Raw genomic sequence first — 6,000 nt, 5'->3', positions numbered from 1 at the left:
CGCCATGTGAACTTCGTGTCTCCAAGTCAACAGGCTCGATATAATATATTGTACCAGATACAATGAAATACCTGGGAATAACAAGCCCGCTGTTCGTGATGTATAACTATTCGTTTTCGCAATATCAATTTACAGCCAAATCATTCCCGATCAATTATCGATCCATCGACATCTTTCGTAGAGACAAAAACGCACTTCAGCCACGACTGAATCATTCTGTGTAAACCAGTAAACGCCAGAATTAATTGGCTTTTCTAAACGGTTTACGTCTCGACGCAGTTGTCTTGATGAGACAGCGGTTATCTTAGCATTGATATATCTTTGGGACCCTGAAACTGCTACCAATATAGACGAAGCCAATCAATATCGTAGCGTTTGAATCACAGGCGATTATGGGGGTGGATCGGAGTTGGGATCAAACTAATGATGTAGCGGTGAAAAATATCTCTGCAAAGGACCGTTCACATAAAAGTAATAGAAACACACACCAGTAAGATTTCATCTATACTGTCCTTTGTTTTACTTTGGGATTTACAAAGTTTTCCATACGATCGATAAACCAAGAAATGATTATGTATATTTGGAATAGATACGTACCGACTATAAGACGTGTTACTCCAGGTGTATTGAATTCCGCTGGATCCATTCTCATGCATATATGCATAGCGTGATTATTATTATTAATAGTTGTACTTGTACGTTCTCTCGTGGTTTGAGTTAATCCTCGAACAGCAGGAGCCTTGATTATGTACTTGATAGCTGAACAGACATTTCCATGGCAATCCAGGTCCTCCCCAGCATTATTCCAGCACATGGTTATAAACGCTGAGCTGCTCCAAACAATAGGTCGGAACATCTCGAGGAATGATATGGACGAGGGAATACAATTCATAACTGGTAATTGTTGTAACTATTGAGATCGATAGCGAATATTTATTTTAGAGTATTCGGTACAGAACGCTACAGATTTGAGTAGGATTATATACTATATATTTTTGTGTATAATATATGTTATATTTATTTATAGAATATTTATTTTTGTATATCCGGTACAGAACACTACGGATTATAGTAGGATTATAGACTTGAGAGAAAAATTCGTTAGGATGTTTTACGGGGAAAAAAATAAACACTGTAGGTATTTGAAATATGATTGCATTGATCATTCTGCGATGAAATAACATTCGCTCAGATATATTTCTTAATGCGTAATACGCGTATCTTCTGAAGCAAAAGTAAATGTTCATAGATTAGGTTTAAAAAAACTTAAATACACACCATCTTCAATATTAAGAAATTTTTTTGCGAATGAATATTCTTGAACATAAATTAAAATATCAGCTAAAGCAGCAATTGCTACCTTGCTCGCTTTGCATACATTCTACAATATATTGCATTAGCGTTAGCGAAGAATTGCTCTGTGGCCCGCGAAAGATTTTTTCGCACATCTTAATTCAAAGAAGCAGAAGATATTAGTACGGAAATTCCACATTTAAATTAGAAAAAAAAACATGCACTAGACTCTGTAACTCATTTCGTTCAATGTTCTTCACTGCTATGTTTGTACTACATACATTCATTCGAAACGTGCTGATAATATTCTCGTGTGTGGTACCTGCGCAGGTGTTAGTATTAGAAGCTTTTGTTCTTATATATAGCCGATTCCGTGTGAATCACTCGTTGTATTTGTACATGCAGCAGATTATTAATTCGATGATAGATGAAAGTAGTAGTTTACCTTTTTGAGCGGTGTCATATATATATGACGGGCAAAGCGGTTGAGGGTTGTTCGGCTCTGATGTTTCGTTGCTGAATAAACAAAGGAACCTGTTTAGATTTGATTTTCCTATACACTCGTAGTTTTTCATGAAGACTACATGCGTTGGTTGTACAGCTTTTTTAGAGTCTTACTATTGAATTCTCATCAAAAATTTTGAGCAATAAAATGTATGTTAAGATAAAAACCGGTTTACAGTTACGTGATACCATCTCTAGACAGGAGGTTTTTGCCGTGTGAACGTAATTCGGTAGTTCTTAAGCCGTAATTCACAGGCATACAGAGTTGGCACAACAGTTACCCTAACTATTTTGGAAATGTTCGTGCAAGACATCAACTAGACCCAAGGGTTACTTCCAAAAAAAGAACAAGCATCCGCTGCGGTCACTTGGGGGATAGTTTTCGGAATGGAAATTATGGGCAGTTGCAAGAAAAGCGTTAATTCGAATGTTCAAAAGGTGTAATTTTTAGGGTTCCTTAGTGATGAGGATCAGTTTACTCGCATAAGCTTTAACCCTTGGTATGATTTGCAGAATTTACCCGTAAGGAAGAATCATTTTAAAAAATAAATTTTTTCTCAAAAAATTATACGAGGAACACTTTTACAGCTTGAATACGTAAAAAGCCGTGGCTGTTATGTCTCGTAGGTACCCTGATACCAAAGTGGAGCAGCAGCTGTTAGGATATATAAATTCAAGCTGTCATTACTTTTGACGCAATGAGATTTCAGACCGTTTTAACGGTAAGGGAATTAGTGTGCGAGTAAAACTGATACAAGCACTCACGTAGAACGTCCTGCAATCTTTGTAAGCGTTCCGGCATTGCAGCGGCGACTTAATTGTCGGAACTGCAGAATTATTACACGTCTAAAAACCGTAAGCAAATGATATTGCTTTTGGTGGCTTTTAGATTATAAACATGCGGGTGAAAATCAGCGTAAGTAGAATAGCAAGAGTAGACGCATTAATGTAGCATTCATTTTTGTCTCTGTAATACAAATTTAATTACGCCGGTTCCATGGCCGGAAATTGGGCCGAATCGTGTTTCAAATGGGAATCGAATCATTCGACTTTCCGGTTTGCACCAGATGAATCAAGGGATGAAGTGGATATTCGATTCTTTAACCCCGCTGGCGGGGATTCCTTTACCATGCTTCAAGCTGCTCCGGGAGATTGAGGATGCGGGTTTGAATCATCGGGGCTTTTCCGTTGTAGTCTTCTTCAAACCTGGAACAAAAGCTGTGTGGGCAAATTCTCGAGCTGAGGTCGTGGATAAATTTTCAACTATGCAATCAATAGATTGAACTTCCGGATCTTATTGAGATACGAGAAACGAAGACGAAGAAAATCGTAAATCAATGTCGTCATAGCCGTAATAACATTTTCTTACCACCCTGCATTTACACCGACTATCTAGGTAAGTGGAAAACTTTATTTCTATTTAATATAATTTGGAATACATAGGAATTGCATTTCCATCGACAGTCTCTTTGATGTACAGCCTCAGACTCTAGATACCTACAACACAAACGCGAACGACTAGGCGAACCGGAAGACGTCGCGACTAGAGATGGAAGCTTTTGTCTAACTACTTACGGAGTGCTGGCTAATTGAATATCCGCTCATCCCGACAGCCTAGATTTCTCATACCGGGTGAGCAGATACAGTTGACGAAGAACTGCAGTCGTAGTTGATGGCCCGATTCATCCAATCGATGCTTACAGACTCCTGAAATGTTTATCATATTAAACAAGTCTTTTAAATTGATAGAATATCAATTTAGACTAACAATCCACGATCGTAATTAGGTGATTCATGAATTAGTCGTAAGTATTCAGTTGCTAATACGTATGAATATCATATGAACTAGCCAGTGACAAATAGTGTAATTCATTGACTGGGTGAATTTTGGAACAAGGTTATAGGGTTTCAGTCCTTTGTAGTTAGGTATGAATCGAGACGGCGGAGTTTATCGATTGCTATTAAGCAGGAAGAATGATTGACCCACTTCAAGTTACGGACGAAAACTAACATGTTCGATACAAGTTGGTGTATATACGGCACGGCATATTATAGTACCTTCGCAAACAGCGGGCAAACATACGGACCCTCCAATTCAGCAACCCGTACCGACCCTGCAAAGCGTATATTCTCTCAGCTCTTTAAGAAGCAAGTCACGTAAAGTGCAAATAAATGTGGCCAGCACGTTTTGATGGGTGTTACATCGAGAGGCGTGTGCATCTTAAAGGGGGATAGGTACGAAATGTGTGAAGGTAATTTTTTTGAATTCGGAAGTTTCTTTCTAGTCGCTTATTATCGAAACCTACGCAACGCGAAACCTTGTAGATCTGCAAGATAATTAAATGTAGAATCTGAATAGATATAACTTGTATTCAACTAGGAGAAGTGGGTAACGTTTAAAGTTTCCCGACTCTCAGATTTTTTTCAGTTATCGCAGAATCTCGAGAATTCAATCTATGAACTCGTATCCTTGACGAGGAAAGCCGATAGAACGAATAAACGGGAATAAAGTTGGTTTTACGAAACAAGCGAAACGTTGTAGTTTGCATGTGTTTTCTGATTCCGAATTCATCCCGCTGTTTACTACGTTTCGCATCCAACTCTGTCATGGACTCAATTCTTGTACAACGGACTTTTAACTGCAGAGATATATTCGTTTGATCGCGTAACACGAAGAGTAGAAAATTTCAGGAAAATACGATGTGTACCGGTGATGACAGTTCCGACAGTAATAAATTTATTATAACTGACAGGATTTACTGTTATAGCTACAACGTAAAATCATAGTCCATTTGTGATAACAAAGTAACACTCAAAGTACAGATAAGTCTTTCGAGGGTTTATTTCGCGAGCGCAAACGACATCGAGGTAAAAAGTCTGGTGTTTGAGATTCGGTAAATATTATTATTAGGATAACGTCAGAGGAAATCAGATCAGGGTATCGGATCTGAGACGCATGCAGTAGTCTGTGAATTTCTATCGCGATGCTGGACAGCCGTCCCACACACGGTGTTTCAAGTGCTAAATTTGAATTTGCATATTTTGCGGTAGACATGTAACGCCGGGAATTTTGAAGGCAGCGTAAAGAGGTGATTCACGCAACATGCTAATCTATTCTGAAGGTTCTTTGTCGCCTATAACACTGTTAGGATGCGACCTCCTCAAACGACTTTCCTTCCTCCGTCAGGGTAATCCAGTTCACTTGCGAGTTCATACTTCCACAGACCAATGCGATGAGAAGAGTATACGTTAAAAAGATGCAGGAAATAATTGCAAAAGGTGACGCCTTCGAGTACTTTATCGTTATTTCCAACTTGGAACAAATAAAAAAAAGCGAGTGCTGGACCTTGAAAACGTGTCTATGGTACCGTGACGTAATCATGGCATCTGGCTGAATTCACGAGTGCCAATTTGTTCGTTGGCTAAAACTTCAGCTGCGAAGAGATGATGATAATTGAAAATGTGGGGACGCTGGTCTCTCAAATTACACTTTGAGGTATGGAATATAGTGCCCAGCTGAAAGAGCCTGTCGTGCAGAAAAAAAAGTCGCCAATTGGTGCTTCGTTATACAGAGTAGCTAATTATGAAACAAAAGCTCGAGGTCATGTTAGAGCTTGTGTAGCCGTGGGACTTTCGAGAAGTTTGTAATTACGAGCGAGGAATTCCACCGGGTACCATTGAATCGTTAGCGTGTTTGTAGGTAGCTGTACCGTCTTCCTGGACATCTGAGATGAAATTGTATCAGATACAAACCATCGTTATCAACTAATTGAAACGCGAATTCAAGATCTGCTTCGGAAATTGAAATTCTTTTACGTAAACCGTTTCATTATTTTCCATTCATATCTGCGAACATCACATAGATATAGTACGTAGCTTCGACGTGAATAGTGTCCACTGTATTGCACGGTTTACTACCTAGGCAACCGAATCGATTTCTGTCCGATAATAATCCTGCGTCAATATTTCCTGTGGCACGGTACTATTAGGTAATTTGTATGACGTAAAAATATAATCGCCTTCATTGTCGCAGAGTTGAATATGTCGATATGGAAAGTATCGCACATTTCTACGATGTACGATCAGATGGGAACAAGTTAGTCAACTACAGGAAATTGGCCGTTGTAAAGATTTTCAGCTGAAGTCCTGCGCGTGGAAACTTGAACCCTTTGTGCATCGTCTCAATCTAACCACGCGGGCGAA

General features: G+C 39.1%; 1 long non-coding RNA gene across 3 annotated transcripts in view; it reads right to left on the bottom strand.

Annotated features, from left to right (window-relative positions):
• Positions 1-1,010: 1,010 nt before the first annotated feature.
• The window catches only part of LOC124295128, a 158,281-nt gene continuing 153,291 nt past the window's right edge, over positions 1,011-6,000 (bottom strand). For all 3 annotated transcript variants that reach the window (XR_006905032.1, XR_006905034.1, XR_006905033.1), the window contains 2 exons: positions 3,373-3,504; positions 1,011-3,003 (listed from right to left, as the gene is read on the bottom strand). This is a non-coding gene — a long non-coding RNA (uncharacterized LOC124295128). The remainder of the gene's footprint in view (positions 3,004-3,372; positions 3,505-6,000) is intronic.

This window comes from Neodiprion lecontei, chromosome 6 (genome assembly GCF_021901455.1).
Source record: "Neodiprion lecontei isolate iyNeoLeco1 chromosome 6, iyNeoLeco1.1, whole genome shotgun sequence".
NCBI lineage: Eukaryota > Metazoa > Arthropoda > Insecta > Hymenoptera > Diprionidae > Neodiprion > Neodiprion lecontei.
Note: the sequence above shows the minus strand (reverse complement) of the source record. Positions and strands in the feature narration are given on the sequence as shown.